Here is a 19,417-nt window from a genome sequence, read left to right as displayed (position 1 = left end):
CCATGGAATGTCAAGCTGCCTTCGAGAAGTTAAAGCAGCTTTTTGCAGGGGAACCAGTCCTCAAACACCCAGACATGGACGCGCCTTTTGTAGTTCAAGCTGACGCCAGTGATGTGGCTGTGGGGGCTGTATTGCTTCAAGCCAATAGTCAAGGTAACTTACAACCCTGCGCATACACCTCTTGCAAACTAACTGACACGGAGAGACGTTGGGCCATTTGGGAGAAAGAAGCGTTTGCTGTTCATTGGGCTTTGGCCACTTGGCGCCATTTTATGGAAGGCGCCAAACACCCGTTTGAGGTGTGGACTGACCATAAGAATTTGGAAGCTTTGAGGACTCCCAGAAAACTTTCTCCTAAACAGATGCGCTGGGCTCAGCATTTCAATTGGTTTAATTTCACCCTGAAATATATTCCAGGGAGAAAATTTTTTATGGCTGATGCTTTATCCAGGCTTCCTCAGTACAACTGCTCCAAACTCAGTGTGGTCCAGCCTGTCATTCCCACGACAAGCCTCGCTGCTCCAGTTGTTACTAGGAATCAAGCACGTTCTAAAGTAGAGATGTCTCAGGACTTTCTTTCCAACCTGAAGAAAGCCCTCCCTGATGATGATTGGTTCCGGCAGCACGTGAATGAATGCACTATGAGAGATGAGTTGCCCTGGATTGGGGCGAAACTTTACGTTCCTGCGTCTCTTCGACTCATTGTTCTTCAGCGGGCTCATGATTCCCATATGGCTGGGCATTTTGGTTTCGTTAAAACGCTCCATTTCGTCAAGAGACAGTTTTGGTGGCCTTCTTTAAAAAAGGACATTGAACGATATGTTGCCAGTTGTCTCGTTTGTGCTGCTGCTAAACGCCCTCCGGGAAAACCGCAGGGATTGCTCCAGGCTGTAGCTCGCCCTGTTGCCCCATCTCTATGGATTTCATCGTCGAACTTCCTGAGAGTCAAGGACACACTGTTATCTGGGTTGTTACCGACTTGTTCTCCAAGCAGGTCCATTTCATCCCTTGCTCCAAGATTCCTTCTGCTAAGACTCTTGCTAAGATGTTCATCTCCCACATTTACCGCTTACATGGGGTGCCCGACCGCATCATTTCGGACAGAGGTGTGCAATTCACCTCCATTTTCTGGAAAGAGTTTCTGAAGCGGATTGCCTCCACCCAGGGATTAAGCTCCACCCACCACCCTCAGACTAATGGGGCCTGTGAGAGGACTAATTCTGTACTAGAACAATATTTATTTGTTTCATCGACTACCAGCAAGATGATTGAGTGGATTTGTTGCCGCACGCGGAGGTGGCTTATAATAATTCTGTGCATAGCAGCACAGAATTACCCCTTTCCGTGTGGTGTTTGGCCAGGATTTTGTACCTATTCCTGAAGTTCCTCGTGAGCAGCCCCAAGTGTCGTCACTGTCCGAGTGGAGTTACCGCCTTCAGCGCATTTGGCCTTTAGCTCTCCAAACTTTGGATGCTGCGCATCGCGCTAAATGGAGTCCAGTTGTTTTCTTTCCTGATTACTGAATGAAGTGATGCTGACAGGTATTTCATATTTGTTTCCACTTAAGTTTGGCCTAGATGCATCTGTTCTACTGTGTTGAAAAGATCACATACAAAAAGCCTGAGACCAAGCAGAATTGGTTTCTTTTATACAAGCTTTAAAAAGACTACTGAGACAAAAATAACTCAAGAATATAAAAAGATACATAAAGCAAGGTAGGAAACAAACAACCTTTAATTAATGCATATACAAACATTATAAAAAAGACTTTTGGTAATAAATTCTCTGCTTCACTTCTATTTGTTTCCCCAATTGCTAACAACTTCCTAAATATTTGTGCTATACTTTGATGGCTAAACATTGTAATTATTGTTAGTATCTACTCAACATCATTACATCTATTGTTTTTAACTGGCCTTTTATTTTTTTCATAATGGTATTTCCAGTATTAGAATTTGCCTTACTGTGTAATAGGTAATACATAAAGGAGCCATTTCTGCTTGGATTTTGCTTTTACATTTTATATATACAATACTTTTTAATTTTGTTGGTTCATTTTTAAGGTAAACTATCCTGTTTGCAAAGTAATATTGACATGGGATCGTTTCCTGCTTAATGTTACCTTCAGTGCTAGATAAACCTTGTTTCTGTTTACTGTATCAACTGAGCTCTTTTAAAGCTACATACAGGAATTGGGAACCAATTATACAAAGGCAATTGAAAATATATTCATTGGGGAGAAGGATGGACGTCTACTGTAATTATAGGACGGTCTCCATGGTACTGAAAATACTAGAAATGAGGAAAATATATATTGTATTAAGCCATAATAATCAAACTAAACCATTACCTTTATATATTGAGAATTGCATATATCTCAGTTTTATCAAAATTCATTGAAACCAAAGGGAAACTTCAAGATATAAAAGTATAGAAAAAAATATTGTTTATATTAAAACAATGATTGCTCAGGGAAGGCCTGAGTCCATGCAAGCCTTTGGCCTAATATTAGCAGAAGACTTGTTCATCATTCATACTGAAAATGGCTCCCATCAAGCACTATTAGGTTTTCTGCTCCCCTTTTATTACCCCCCCCAAATTACCTCTGGGGGAGTATGGGTCATTGATGGGGGCAGACAAGGATGTGTGAGCTTCTAGGTTTATTTTTTTGGCTTTAACCAGAATTCCCTAAGGCAGGGGTGTCAAACTGGTGGCTCGTGGGCCGGATGTATCACATGCATGCCATGCCCACCCCAGCTTCATGAAGGGAAAAAACATCATGAAATGTCATGTGATGGTAATGTGATGCTGCAAGTTTGACATCCGTGCCCTATGGAATGAGAGAACTATAAGTGAATATATAAAAAGATACTGGATTCCTAAGCCTGAGAAAATGAGGAAATAGCAATAGCAATAGCAGTTAGACTTATATGTATGCGGACTTATACAGTATGCGGACGATACGCAGCTGTATCTGTCCGCCCTGTGCCAACTCAATGAAGCGATTGACCTGATGTGCCAGGGCCTCGAGGCTGTTAGGGACTGGATGGGGGTTAACAAACTTGTACTCAATCCAGATAAGACCGAGTGGCTGCTGTGCTTCCCTCCTACTAATTGGCCAAGTGTTCCATCTCTCAGGCTGGGGGGTCAAACAGTACGCCCCTCAGACAGGGTCCGCAATTTGGGAGTCCTCCTGGACCCACAGCTGACTTTTGAACACCACTTGTCAGCTGTGACCAGGGGGGCATTTGCCCAGGTTCGCCTGGTGCACCAGTTGCGTCCCTACCTGAACCGGGAGGCTCTCACAACAGTCACTCGCGCCCTTGTGACCTCCAGACTGGACTACTGCAACATGCTCTACATGGGGCAGCCCTTGAAGAGTATTCGGCGACTTCAGCTTGTCCAGAATGCAGCTGTGCGAGCGATTGTGGGTGCACCTCGGTTCACCCACGTAACACCTATCCTCCGCGAGCTGCACTGGCTGCCTATTGGTCTCCGGATACGCTTCAAGGCGCTAGTCGTCACTTATAAAGCCCTTCATGGTATTGGACCTGGGTACTTGAGAGACCGCCTGCTGCCAATTACCTCCACCAGACCGATTAGATCGCACAGAGCAGGCCTCCTCCGAATTCTATCCACCGGCCAGTGTCGACTGGCGACTACCTGGAGGAGAGCCTTCTCTGTGGCTGCTCCGACCCTCTGGAACGAACTCCCCATGGAGATTCGCACCCTCACCACCCTCCAGCCCTTCCGCATAGCCCTTTAAACCTGGCTGTTCCGACAGGCCTGGGGCTAAAGAATCGTTGCCCCTATCTCGAATGGTATGATTGTTGCGTTTTTTAATTATGTATTGTTTTTGTGTTGTTGTTAACTGTCTGTATCTCCCTTCCCTTGTTTGAGCCGCCCTGAGTCCCTTCAGGGAAAAGGGCGGCATACAAATGAAATAAAACTCTAAAACTCTAAACTCTAAACTCTTTATATACCGCTTCATAGGGCTTTCAGCCCTCTCTAAGCGGTTTACAGAGTCAGCATATCGCCCCCACAGTCTGGGTCCTCATTTCACCCACCTCGGAAGGATGGAAGGCTGAGTCAACCTTGAGCCGGTGAGATTAGAACCGCTGAACTGTAGATAGCAGTCAGCTGAAGTGGCCGGCAGTACTGCACCCTAACCACTGCGCCACCTCGGCTCTTGAAGAGCGAGGATTGTCAGAGGGGTAGGAAGGTAGGCAGGCAGAAAACATGTCTCGTGAAGGGAAGCCAGTTTGGTGTGGTGGTTAAGGCATGAGATTGGAAACCAGGACACCATGAACTTTAGTCTTGCCTTAGGCCTAATTCACCCTCTCAGCCTAGGAAATATGCAGATAACCATTCTTTGAGAAATGCAAACCAACTAGCCAGTCCCTCTCATTTTTTTCTTCACAACAACTCTGTAAGTTCAAATAAATTGAAATGTAATGATTTGCTGGAGGTCCCCTAGTGAGTAAGCCTGAGGCATGAACTAATCAAGTACTATAGCCATTAAAGGTTTCTGTTACTATATGCTGTTCAGAATTACACTGGGCAGCCTTATTAATGCATGAAATAAATAAGCAATATATTACAGCGGAAATGTTATAATAGAGTGGAAGAGGAATTAAATTGAACCATACAGTCTTGTTCCTGATTTTTAGCATCCTTTCTCTTCTCAGTAGATGGCTAGCAGGTTTACAGGCTACAGGTTTTGTGTAATCCTTTTCTTCTATTCCATGTTTGATTCTCAGAGATGCCTGGAGACATCCTGGTGTTTCCTTGACAAGATTTTTTAAAAGTGGTTTGCCATTGACTCCTTCCTAGGACTAAGAGAAAGTGACTGTCAGATGCTGCTTAATTTAATAATCAGGAAAGAAACCACTCAACTCCATTTGTTTGAAATTAAGTGTACTTTTACTAATTACAATGAATAGTAGCAAAGCAAAGCTGAGTCTGGTTAATTGGGCGCGAAAGCAATGAATATCATGTATAGATCAATCCCCTCCCCTTGGCACCGCAGTCCATAGTCCAATTATAATTCACCCAACTGTCAGGTGGGAGATATCTTCAAAAAACATCATCAGGGTGGAATGCTGGACAGTTAACCTTGGCGGGAAACTCCCTTCCTCCACATGCGCAATGAGATGGTCAGGACAGCTTCTAGAATATTCCTCCAGCACATAATGATTCCCCTCCCAAATACCATGCCCCCCTCCCCGTTTCAATGGCAGCCGAAGCAGCAGCAAGGCAGCGGCTGACATCCGGCCCTCCTCCAGAAAAGGATGGTCAAACCTGCAGAAACGAAAAGAACACAAACAAACAGACAGACAACAAGACACAGAAGAGAGATACGGGAAGGGGGGGGGAAAAAAGGAAAATTAGCAGACCATCCAAGAATCAGGGCTTGTCAGGATAGGCAGAGTAGAACTTGTGGAGCAGACAAGGAGCTCGAACATGGACTTGTCAACCCATTCAGTGTGAGATGGGGGAAAATGCTTCCAAGCCACCAGGTATTGGATACGGTTCCTTTGTTTACGAGAGTCCAAAATCTCACGGACCTCAAAATGCTGCTCACCCTCTATCAAAAGTGGGGCGGGTGGAGGCGGAAGAGGAGCCCTCAATGAAGAAGTAAGTTCAGGTTTCAGGAGATTAACATGAAAAACAGGATAAACTCGGCTGAAGTGCTTAGGTAACTGGAGACAGACGGAGACAGGGTTGATGATCTTGATAATTGGAAACGAACCAACATATTTGGGGCCCAACTTCTTCGACTTCTGAGTCTCAATGTCTTTTTTCAATGAGGGCCACCAAAATTGCCTCTTAATGAGGTGCAGGGTCTTGACGAAACCAAAGTGTCCAGCCATGCGAGAGTCATGAGCCCGTTGGAGTACAATGGTCCTAATGGACACAGGGATGTATAATTTTGCCCCAATCCAAGCCAATCCATCTTTTATAGTGCATTCATCCATATGTTGCTGGAACCAGTCATCTTTTGCAAGGGCCTTTTTTAGGTCAGAGATAAAGTCTTTTGTGACCTATAATTTAGAAGTTGTTTGACTTCTAGTGACAACAGGAGCAGCCAGGCTTTTTGTGGGAATGACAGGTTGGACAACACTGAGCTTTGAACAGTTGTACTGTGGGAGTCTGGACAAAGCATCAGCCATAAAATTTTTCCCTCCCGGAATGTATTTCAAAGTAAAATTGAATCTATTGAAATGCTGAGCCCAGCGCATCTGTTTGGGAGAAAGTTTTCTGGGGGTTCTCAACGCCTCCAAATTTTTATGGTCAGTCCACGCCTCAAAAGGGTGCTTGGAGCACTCTAGAAAACGGCGCCAGGTTGTTAAAGCCCAACGAACAGCAAAAGCCTCCTTCTCCCAAATAGCCCAACGTCTTTCCGTGTCAGTCAATTTGCAAGAAGTGTAAGCGCAGGGTTGTAATTTACCTTGGCTATTTGCTTGAAGCAGTACCGCTTCCACTGCTACATCACTGGCGTCAGCCTGGACCACAAAAGGCGTGTCCATGTCTGGGTGCTTCAGGACCGGTTCCTCCGCAAAGAGGTGTTTCAGCTTCTCAAAAGCAGCTTGACACTCCATAGTCCAGTCCAATGGTTTGCTAGGTTTGGGCTTAGCTCCTTCTTTCGATTTAAGGAGGTTAGTTATAGGGAGAGCTATCTTAGCGAACGAGGGAATAAACTGACGATAGAAGTTAGCAAATCCCCCAAACCTCTGTAATTGCTTACGTGTACATGGGGCCTCCCATTCGGTGATAGCCTTTACCTTAGCGGGGTCCATTTCTATCCCTTTGTGGGAGATTCGATAACCCAGGTAATCAACTCTTTCCTGATGAACTTCGCACTTGGACAATTTGGCATAAAGTTCCGCAGCGCTGAGTTTCTTCAGAACCGTGCGAACAAGCTTCACATGTTCTTCACCTGTTTCCGTGTAAATAAGGATATCGTCTAAATACACCATTCCGCCTTTGTAAAGTTGGTCATGCAAAACCTCATTAATCAGTTGCATGAAGACTGCTGGCGCCCCCTGGAAGCCAAATGGCATTACTCGAAATTGGAAGCAACCAAGGGGGCAGTTGAAAGCAGTTTTCCATTTGTCTCCCTCTTTAATTCTGACCCAATAGTATGCTTCCCGTAGGTCCAATTTAGTGAAAATCCTCCCCTTCCCTAGTTGGGCCAGCATGTCCTTCATTAGTGGTAAAGGGTAGAGGTTCTGGGCAGATATGCAGTTTAAATTTTTGAAATAAACACAATCTGAAGGAGCCATCCTTCTTTTCTCTGAACAATACTGGTGCAGCTACCTTGGGCCTTGCTGGTTCAATGAAGTCTCTTTCTATCAATGAATTTCCTCATTTCCTCCATCTCTCTAGGGGTCATTGAATATATTTGGGGCTTTGGAAGCTTCACTCCAGGTAAAATATCAATGGTGCAATCTGTGGCTCTATGAGGGGGTAATTTATCAGAAGATTTCTCACTAAAAACATCTTTGAGGTCCCTATATTCCTTTGGAATTCTTTCCTCCCCCTCAATTTTCTCCTGCCCCCTGGCCGCCAGTGTGGGGGCAGTAGTATCAGACTCTGGAGCCTCAATCTTCCCCTCAGGGGGTATGGCAGTCCGAATCCGTAACCACCCATCTCTCCAGTTAATGCGTGGGTTCCATCTACAGAGCCAGGGGAGTCCTAAAATAAGGGGCCGGTCCAACCCTGGCGCCACAATAAAAGTTATTATTTCTTGGTGGGTTCCCATCCACATCTTGATGGGTTCAGTAGAAAAATGAGCAGGACTAGCCCCCGCAATAGAGCCATCTATTTGGCAAAAAGCAATAGGGATTTTCATAGTTTCCAGCCCATTTTCTCAACTATTTCAGGGCTTATCATGCAACATGAGCAACCAGAATCTAAAAGAGCCATAAGTTTCTCTTTTGCGCCAGAAGAGGGCACTCTAAGCTCAACTGGGATAAGCATGGGCCCTGAGCGGGAACTTACCCAGCGGTCAGCATCTTCATAGTCACTATCGTCAGATGAGCTGGGACTTCCGTTTCCCCCCTCCTCTGGCTCGAAGCGTTGAGAAGTTTCTTCTCCACCCAAAGCGGTTTCCTTTCTCTTGCTGGGAGCCTTCTCAGGTTTCCTCTCCCTCCGGGGGGAGCGGAATAGGTCAGCTTGACTCGGCAATTCACAGCACGGTGCCCCCCTTCCCACAGCAGAAACAAGAGAGGGCTTGGGCTTGCCTGTGAAACCTCCCCACCCCCTTTTTCACCCTTTGGGAGGGGAGTTTTGGTGGGGAAGTCCTCAACTTCTCCATCTTCCTTGCAACGAAGTCTAGTTAAATCAAGCTCAATATCTGCAGCGTTATCATACCAAGGCTCCAAGCGGCGGGGAATGCGTCTGTTTACGCACTGCTGATAAACATCTCTATTCAAGCCATCTGCGAATCGATCCAACAAGGCTTCTTCAGACCATCCCCTCATATAAGCTGATAACTCTTGGAATTCCTGCACATATTCAGGCACAGTCTTTTTCCCGTCTGAGGGTCGTAAATTTTAACCTAGCTCGATGCTCGGTGAGGGGATCGTTAAACCGTCTCCTCATTGCTGCCATAAAGTCATCAAAATTCCTCAGGAGAGGGGAGTTACTATTATGTAATCCGACCATCCAGTCAGCTGCTTTCTTCTCTAGGGCCATTAACACTATTCTTACTTTAGATTCATCAGAGTCCAGATCAGGCCCATATATTTGCATATAATTCCAGACCTGAATAATAAACAGCCCCAGACTGCTAGGTTCTCCATCATACTTTACGCTTAAGGGTGGGACCTTAGCCATCCGGCGTCGCCTGCCCCCCCCTGCTCTCGGAATGTCTCTAGCCGCAGGGGGAGAGGTCGGTGCTGGGTTTTCTTGTGCACAACCCCCTTCAGCCCCTCCAGTCTCCCTTAAGCTAAGCAACGGGTACCTTTTCTCTAGTTCCTCTGCTGGGTCCCTTTCCACGGCACTCTCTCGAGCCCGGCGTTCGCTCCATGCCTCTTCAAGGAGTCTCATGGCTTGGGACATTTTGTAGTCTTCCTCCTTAGAGCCATGCCAGTCAGCAGCTGGTTTTTTGGGTCTCCTTTTCGTGACTCCAGTTAGTAATTCCTCAGGTTCCTCTTTCTGTCTCACACCCCAAGTCCACCTGGGTCGAACAGCAGGTTCCTCCACTCTCAGGTCAGCCAGCATTTCTGTTAAAGATGGTGCTGCCGTTGCACACATTTCTTCTTCCTGGTCACTTTCATGTAAAGACATTTTTCTTTTCCTTCTGTGAGAGCACCCCCCTCGGAAGGTGTTCGCTCCGGGTTGGGTGCGAGGTGAGACTCAGCTTATTGTCAGGTGCTGCTTCATTTAATAATCAGAAAAGAAACCACTCAACTCCATTTGTTTGAAATTAAGTGTACTTTTACTAATTACAAACGAATAGTAGCAAAGCAAAGCTGAGTCTGGTTAATTGGGCGCGAAAGCAATGAATATCTCACCATCTCCTGGTTTCTAGCCTAATGCTTAACCACAAGGCTCATCTTATGTAAGTGTTCATTATACTTGAACAGAAAATGAACAAGAAACTTCCCTGACTTTTCCAGGACCAAGTAGAATTCATGCTGGAAATCTTGAAAGCTTCATCTGTCTCTTCTACTCTTAGCTGAAGTCCATTTCCTTGCAATATCCTCATTCAACCTTCACAAAAATATTGCAAAGAGAAAGCAAAAATATAGGGCAGTTTGGTCTAGCACAGTGGTTCCCAAAGTGGGTGTATCGCCCCCTAGGGGGTGGTGGGATGATTTAGGGGGGCGCTAGGAGGCAAGGGGGGCAGTAGGGGGTGCTAAGAAGCAAGGGGGTCGCGGGGGGGGGTTAAGAGGCAAGGGACTAGATCACTAGATGAACTATAAGGTTCCTTCCAAGTCTGTCATGAGTTTGTAGCAGAGGTGGGTTCCTACCAGTTTGCACCTATTCGGTTGAACCAGTTCGTCAAATCTATCAAACCAGTTAGAAGAGGTTCCACCAGTGGACCCGGAAAGCAGGCCACACCTGCAGAAGAGGTTCCAAATTTTTTTGAAACCCACCACTGGTTTGTAGGGTAGGAGGCGGGCAGCTGCCCGAGGCCACGGCTCTTCTCCCCAAGAAGTGGACAATGCCCCCCAAGCCCCATCCCTCCCTTTCCCGATGGCTCGCCTGGAGCGGTGGGTGTCGGGCTGGATGGCCAGCTGCAGCCCTTCCCCACGCAGTTCTGTCCCGCAGATGCTGCCCCGTGTCGGCCGTCTTGTTTCCTCGCCCGATTTGTCTTTCTCTTCATTCGCTCCATAACAAGCAGAGGATTGCGCAGCCTGGGCTCCGTCTCCTCCCGCCGCCTCTCCTGGCCAGCAGTGGGCGAGGCAGCAGCTGCGCCGGATGCCCTTCTGGGACCTGGACAAGCCTTGGCGCAGGGACCGAGAGGGCGGGGAGGGGGCGACTTAGGACACGCGTCTCTTGGTCCCGAATTCTCTGCACCCCGCGGAGCTCCGGTCGGAACACCTGGCCGATGCAGAGGGTCGCAAAGCCCCACATCCCTCCCATCTCATAGGTGACGAGGGCCGCCCGCCAATCCCGCCTGCTGAAGTTTTCCCGTCTAAGGGAGGGAGGACTCAGGTGAGGACGCACGGGAGGCGAGGGGGACGCTGCTGCTTCTTGCAGGGTCGGACTTAGCCCAGGGATGATGGGGGCTTAGATGGGTGACTGCTCCGAGCATCCGGGGGAGACTCGCTGCTGGGGCGGCGATCTGTGTCTGCCTGGCATTCCACAGAGAAAAGCTGGTTCTGGGCACCTGGAGGAATGCCAGGCGTGCCCCCCCCACACTCCCCGGGGACTGGAGGAAAATGCTAGGGATATATTTCTGAAAGCCATCTGATGCCCCCCCTCCCCCAGGCTCACTGGGAGGGCAGCCAGCACTTACAGTCACAACCGAGGCCAAATTTTTTTGTTGTTGAGTGAAACATTCGTTAAGTGACTTTTACAACCTTTTGTGCCACATTTACAGTGAATCTCTGCAGTTGTTAAGTGAGTCATATGGTTGTTAAGTGAATCTGGCTTCCCCATTGTCTTCGCTTGTCAGAAGTCACAAAAGGGGATCACATGACCCTCAAAACCTTCGTAAAATGAGCCAGTTGACAAGTATCCCAATTTTGATCACGTGACCCCAGGGATGGTGCAATGGTTTTAAGTGTGAAAAACAGTCATAAGCCACTTTTTTCAGTGCTGTTGTAATTTTGAACATTTGCTAAATCAAGATGCTGAGCTTGTCGATCAAAAGGTCGGCGGTTCGAATCCCTAGCGCCGTGTAACGGAGTGAGCTCCTGCTACTTGTCCCAGCTTCTGCCAACCTAGCAGCTTGAAAGCACATAAACAATTCAAGTAGAAAAATAGGGACCACCTTTGGTGGGAAGGTAACAGTGTTCCATGCACTTTGGAAGATTTTGGAAGAAGTGCAAAGAAGAGCAACTAAGATGTTTAAAGGCCTGGAGACTAAAACATAGGAAAAACAGTTGCAAGAATTGGGAATGGCCAGTTTAGAGAAAAGGATTGGGGAGTGTGGGACACCTAATAGCAGTCTTCCATTATTTGAGGGGCTGCTACAGAGAAGAGGGAGTCAACCTGTTCTCCAAAGCAGGATAAGAAACAATGGGTGGAAACTAATTAAGGAGAGAAGCAATCTAGAACTAAGGAGAAACTTCCTAATAGTGAGGACAATTAATCAGTGGAACAGAAGTTGCCTCCAGAGGTTGTGGGTGCTCCATCACTGGAAGCTTTCAAGGAAAGACCAGACAGCCACTTGTCTGAAATTGTATAGGATTGCTCCTGGTTGAGCAGGGGTTGGACTGGAAGACCTCCAAGGTCTCTTCCAGCTCTATTCTGATTGAATAATTGAGGTTTCTGGCTGCTGCTAAGCTGCTCCTTCCCTTCCTAGAATCTTGATTGTTTGCTGCTTCATACAGAAGTTTGTTGGCTATCAAAAGGCAACTGTGTGAGACACTTTTACATTCTTTTTGACAAGGTTGTGGAGTTTTTTGAAGACAAGAATGCTTTGCTTAGTGGTGAACTCAGGCATGACATTACTTATTTATCACAACTATTTGAGTTCCAATGAAGTGAATTTGCAGTTGCAAGGAAATGAGGTCAATCTTATTAAGGCCAAATCTGTCATTTCTATGTTTATTTCAAAGTTAACTCTATTCAAGCGCAATATAGGCCGTCGCGAGCTATACCAATTTCCGAGCTTGTCTGAGCTAGAAGAAATACAAGATGATGATCTTCAAGTTTTTGTGACCATTTGGACATGTTGCATAAAGATATGTCTGAGCGATATCAGGATCTTCTTTTGATGGAAATTCCAGATTGGGTGATAAATCCATTTTCAGATACTGAGGAAGATGGGGTAGTGGAGGAACATCTCATAGAGCTGCAAAATGACGTTGAGCTAAGCCAAAGTTTAAGAAATCGTACCAAGAGTTTTGGTTACAGAAAGAAAATTCTGATTGCTATCCTGCACTATGGAGATTGGTTAAGAAGCTCCTTGTTGCATTTCCAACATCATATTTGGTGGAACGTGGCTTCAGTGTGGTCATCCAACTTCTCTCCAAGCAAAAAAATCGACTCCAGATTACTGAACATGGTGATTTAAGACTCCTGCTAAGTGACTTAAAACCAGACATTGGGAAACTGGTATCACTTCATCAAACCCATCCATCACATTAAGAATTTACTGAACAGTGAAGTAGTTACTAAATTTTACTGAGTTTACTAAGTTACTAGTTAGTAAGGTTTTTGATAAATGACTATCAGACTTTGAAAACCTGGTATCATTGGATCATGTTCAACAATTTTGTTGAATTAACATTAACTAAAAAGGTTTTTAAATTGGATTTTGAATAAATGCAATTAATTGTTAGTTTTGAATTTTACTGTTACTATCTTCCTTCCGTCGTGCAAACCGCCCAGTCATATGACCCCCCAAGCCACGCCCATCAAGCCAGGCCCACAGAACCAGTAGTAACAAAAATTGAATTCCACCACTGGGTGGGGGGCGCTGAGGATCAGTTTGTGGCACCAAGGGGGCGGTGGACTGAAAACGTTTGGGAACCACTGGTCTAGCGGTTAAGGCACCAGGTCAGAAACCAGGAGACCATGAATTCAAGTCCCACTTTAGCAGTGAAAGTCAGCTGCCAGTCACTTTCTCTCAGCCCAACCCACCTCCCAGGATTGTTGTGGGGAAAATAGGAGGAAGAAAGAACATTAGATATGTTTGCCGCTTTGAATTGTTTATAAAAATAATAAACACAGGATATAAATTGCATGAATGAATGAATTCCATACCAATACTAAATAAGTAAAGTAAGGGATAGATGTTCAGGCAGGCAGACAGACAGATAGATGGGTTATATTAGATGGGCCACAAGTACTATTTAAAACTGAAGAGGATAGGCCTCAACATGAGCACTTAAAAAAGAAAGCAGGAGAGGAATAAGGGAACTACTTCACTCTATTAAGGGCTATTTATAGCATATTTAATCCTATTAGTGAGAGCCTGGAGCTGTGTTCTGTGGCAAGCATTTCTCTCGGTTGTGAACATGAGGCATGGGGCTGGCAGTGGGTGGCAGAATGGGTGGGCTGGTGTGCTATGAATCCAGTACAATAGAAACATCACCATCAATTTGTCCTCATTTCCATGTCAATGGCATGGCTAAGAATGGGCAGCTGGGGAAATAAGGCCTGCTGGTCCCATCTGGGTAATCACCCCTCCTTTTCACTGGGGTTTGATAGGCTTTGACTCCTCCTGCACAGTGTCCCATCGGCCCAATTTCTTTTTACCAGTTTTCTCCACCTTCGCCCCAATTCCCTGCAGTCCATTCCTGTGTGCTTATACCCATTTAACCAATTAGGAAAGCTTCATTAGCTCTGAGTTGCTAACAAGGGTAGGAGTGTTCTCTTCCCTCCTGTTCCGTTGTCATGTCAGCCTTTCTGTTTCATCAGTTGTTCTATGACCCTTCTTTTTAACCCCAAAGTCATAGCTGCCTGCTGAGTTAGTCATGCAAGTCAAAAGGAAACCAGAGAATTGTTTTCTTTAAAAACAAAACCGCTCCCCTGGGGTTGAGTCTTGCCGGCAGAAGGGTTGCAAGCTGATTAAGAGAAACCTGATGGTGGGGAAAAGTTAGTCTGATGGCCCAATTTTTTTAAAAAAAACAACACAATGCAAAGTTGTATGATATGAAAGCAGAGCTTTTGTCTGTCTAATTCAATTCTAGCTTGGGTTAGAGGAGGTGACAGACCTGTTATGTGATGTTTAAGTCTATTCGATAGTGTTTATTTCTCTGGATTATTTTTCTTTTTCAGGTTATTTTCTTGTCTGGTTTTGTAACTTGCCCGGAATTGTGAGTGATTAGGGTGACCTATACATTTCATATAGAACTGTGATAAATAGTATTTATTCTGATTGCAGTCTCAGCAGAGAGAGAAAAAGAGCATTCCCTCCCCCCAAAAAATAAAACTAGGTCTGTGGATTCATTTTAATTGGTGATGTTTGGAATCAAAACCTGATATTTCTTCCTAAAGACCATGCCATTTCTTTTGATCCAATTTTCAAAGCAGCTTTCCTATCAGCACAGCTTAAAAACTATTTTGGAACAGAGTCCTTCTGCATACAAACAAGGGAAACAACTGCAGCCCTTTAACAGGTAGGAGGGCTGTATCTAGCATCTACATATCCACTATAATTGTCTATCTTCTCTCTTTAAAATGGTACACAGACATTATAATACTATCAAAACCATTAGAAAAATACAAAAAAATGAAACCAGTCTAGCAATTTGGTCAATTATAGGCTGAACAGTATCCTGCTGGTGATATGATTCATCCAAAAACTAAGTAATTGAGACATAGAATTCATATAAGCACATTAATTCATCTTCCAAAATAATAATTGGCTCTATTCCACACTAGTCAAGTACACTTGGTCCAGCAACTTGCATCCCACCACGTCTAAAATGAAAAGCTAATTTTTTCCTAAGCAAAAAAAATGTTATATTTATAGGTGTTCTTGGGTTTTTGTTTTGTATCTATTATTTAGAAAAGATCTGCACCCAGGGTGCAAGTTAATGCCTACTTGAAAGTGGTACAACAACATTTATATTCTCACTTCCCTATCATTATTAGATTTGTAATCTCTCTAAGCATTGGGTTGTATGTGCCAGGTATTTTCTCTATTCCGGTAATAATTTGGCATAAGACCTTCCAATGTAAAATGCTCATCTCTAATAAATTAAGGTGCAGTATTGCAGAGATGTTTCTGTAATTCAATAAATATCTCATCATAGTGGAGAGACAAGAATTAGATCTCAGGGCTATGGAATCAAAATGACAAGAGTGAAGACAACGCTCTAATTTAGCTGACCAGATAGGATGCAGAAGTAGCTTAAATTGAGTTGGTATATTGGGCATTTCAGAGATTTTAATGACATCTTTTAAATGAATTCTTTGCTACCCAATTATACAAATATACTACTTTTACCATAACCTATTTTAAATGCCCCAGGATATCCAAATACGCCAAAATATATATCATTGCAAGTTCAGAACTTCTTGAAACTGTCCATCAAGGAGAAAGAAAGGGAGCCAATTCTCAACAGGGGTAGCAGAGGTTACTTCCTAATGCAATTGTTTAAAATCATTTAACATAGAGTGATTAATTATCTAGATGTCATGCCATGGGCATGTATCAAGCTATATATAATTTATAATAGACTAAAGCAGTCTTTCCCAGTTTAGCGCATCTGGAGTTTTGGATTTCTAATTCCCACCATCCCAATCCAGGCTGCAGATGGTAGGAGTTGTTGAATTAAATTACACCTGAAAAGGCCCCAGTTTAAAGAGAGCTGATTTAAACCCTGTTTTAAAAGCCATAAATTCAACTTTGGTCACCTAATCAATGATCCAGAGCCTTGCAGAACACAAATGGATTGCTGTGGCTATTGTGTGCTATAGAGAATGTTTGTGCAACTTTTGAACATGGAGAGGTAGGGTGGAAAAAGAAGATTTGCAGGACATTAAACTACCTCTTCTCCCTACAGTAGTGCCAAACACAGTAAATTCAACTTGAGAACATAAGTCCCTTTCTTGCAGTGGTCAGTTATTTGTTTTTGAAAGGAGCTGATGTTCTATCATACCTCTGTCAAAGCTAATCCATGCCCACCACATAATTGGTGGCTCTCCTCATTATTTAGGATTTCACAGAAAAGAAAGAACTTTCGGGCTGAACAATTAATACACAATCAGTTTCTTCCTTGAAGTTTATTCCCAGAGGAATTGCTAGGAGAAGAGGAACAGGCTTGTTAAATGCTAAGTTCATAGGGCATCATCGTGTCTCTGAATGCCATTCTTCTTAGCTGTGAATATTTTTCCAGCAGCTCCTTTATGGCTAACAGCTAGAAACAGGGAGCATGTGGCAAGTACCACTACCCTAAGAATAGCACTCCAACTAATTTATTAGATTGTTATTTTTGAATGATACTCATAATGATCTACCCTATTTGCATAAGCAAAACCACTCCGTATTGAAGCATCATTTTTGCACATCCTAGTTCTCTTGACTGAGTCTTTGAAACCAGTTGCAAATGCCTGATTTCCATGCAGGGAAGGCATATTCCTAAAATGGAACATTTGGTTTAAACAGCTGTGTGGGAAGAAGAGGAAGGCATCCTTCAGCAGTATAAAGTTATTTTTCTTGGAAGTATCTGCTGATATGTAGCACCCTCTGCTGACCCTTTATGGAATATTTCCAAGATAAAGAAATTAATTGGCAGTCCCTGTTAGAAAGTAGAGGCAATACTTTGATACTATATACTTCTGTATGTAGAAGAGTTTTACTACTCATTTATGTATGCCAATTTAACCTAGACATTCTCATGTTTTATCTCAAAACCATCATTCCAGTAAGTTTTCTTTTGTTGCCAATCAAGTCTTGTTTAATCACTTATTCATTGAATTTTTTAAAACATATCTGTGCATTAAAAATAATTTATAACATTCTGTCAACAAAAGTCTTCTTAAGTCACCATTCATCAATGAAGCTAACCATAATCATACCATATACTAGTTTCCAAGTGAGCAGTGTCTCCGGAACATATCAGTTTATCCAGATTTAATATTTAGAGCAAAGTATTGAATAAAATTGGAGCTTCCTAATTTATTTCATTTTATTAAAAAGAACAAAGATATTAAAAACATGTAAAGTTAAGGGAGTTTAGGGAAGCAACTGCTAACTATTTGAAATCGAGCTACTCTTTCTCAATCTTCATGACAATAATAGAGAGGCTTAATTTTAAATTTTTATAAAACTGGAAAATAAAGATGGTTATAAGCGTAGTCCAGTTTCATCTTTGGCGACTGCAAAATTGATACTTATAGCACATTGGAAAAATAGTAGAGAGCATCTCTATTGAAAAAAGCTGATGAAAGAAAGAGTGCTACTTTCAAAGATATACACTTTCCCTATTATTTGGTAGAAAACCTTCATATTAACATGGACTTATTGTTCCAATTCCTATCTTTTGGAAGAGCAGAAAAATCCTTTCTTTGAAGCTTTTAAAAGATAGATATAATTATTTCTTCTCCAGGCTAACTATATCCAACCTTTTCTATGTTTTAGTCTCCTTATCTCTTCCATGTTTCTAGAAGTGGAGAAATATCGTCTTGCCACAAAAGAAGACAAATTGTGATTGTTTTCTGCTCCCTACAGTGAAAAAGTGCTGAGCTTGTTACTTTTGAGCACTGCTGCAAATAAATCGCTGTAAAGTTCTATTTCTTTCCAATGAGTGAAAGTCTGTATATTTGTGGGTGTAGTAAGTTTTTCCTGCACATTCAGAAATAGAGATTTGAAGAAAAACACTATAATTTTGGCCTGCATAAATGATCATCCACCAGACCAATGCAAAATGCTGGCTATTAACTGCCCAGAGTCACCTTGCAGCAACATGGATGGTAAACAAATTTAATATGAACAAATAAATATGAACAATGTATCATTGTTTGTTAGTCGCAAAGTTGTGTCTGACCCATCACGACCCTATGGACAACGTTCCTCCAGGCCTTCCTGTCCTCTACTGTCCCCCAGACTCCATTTAAGCTCCCAAGACTGCTTCAATGATTCCATCCAGCCACCTCATTCTCTGTCATCCCCTTCTTCTTTTGCCCTCAATTGTTTCCAGCATTAGGCTCTTCTCCATTGAGTCAATGTATACTTTATGATAAATATTCAAAAATATTATTTATTTTGTGTCTCCAACAAAGGAGATTTTTCTTTACTGGACTTTATCTTAAGTAGGGAAGAGCAGATTCATTATAAGGAGGAATCAGTAGAACTACAAAACCAGAGTCTGCAAAAAATCCCAGAATCAATAAAATACCTTATTCATTTATTTGTAACAAGTAATGGAAGGGGGGAAACCCTTTGCCCAAGTAGTTGGACTTGGCATAAGGCAATTTCCTAAATTGCCACTCAATTAGATAAGTCATATTAAACAGCCTCTAACTTTTGCTGATTGATACGTTATGGATTTGGAATACTATAGCTTTTTATCATGAAGTCACTCCCCTGTCTCCATTCCCAATAGTCCTATTTATCTAAATAATCCATACAGCTTAAAAATTAATTGCTTTTCTATTTTCTTCAAGGAAATCTTGTACACAAATGTCACATTGGCAGAGAATAAACAATCTATTCACTAAATATCACACCTGCATTTATATATTTAATATAAATGCACATTCTGCATTTATATATTTAATATCAGAAGAATAGACTTTGTTCACCCTAGCACTCACTTCACTAACCTGTCTATGGACTATAACCAAACTACAAATGCATTAGAGTCCATAGCCACCATTCTTTTTGCAAACAAACAAAACCCCATTGTTTACTCCAGCAGTTAAATGTGCCAATTGATCACATTGGTATGTAGTTCCCCCTAAGATGGTGGAGTAGGTAGTACAAGACTGAAACACACTTTGGAACAAGTAGCTGTTGGAATAAATTGGAAATGTTGGAAAAGATCAGTGTGCCCCAGGAATCATCTCTGGACAGTTTTCCTTTTTTAGCCACCAGGTGGTATTCTTGGATTTCCAACACTATGGCAGTTCTAGGAAGAGCAGCCGAATAATAGCAATACAGCCAGACTTCACCGGACCCTCCAGATGTGCAAAAGTATTGGTCTCCAACCACCCTATGGGCACACACAAACAGCTTTACAAACAAATCTGCTGCTTCCTTGCTAAAGCAAATTATTTTTCATTTGCTGAATGGGAGACATTTTAAGTCCATGTGAGATTATAAGAAGATACGTTTGGGTGG

Source organism: Thamnophis elegans, chromosome 1, assembly GCF_009769535.1.
Source record: "Thamnophis elegans isolate rThaEle1 chromosome 1, rThaEle1.pri, whole genome shotgun sequence".
NCBI lineage: Eukaryota > Metazoa > Chordata > Lepidosauria > Squamata > Colubridae > Thamnophis > Thamnophis elegans.
This window is presented reverse-complemented; position numbering follows the sequence as displayed.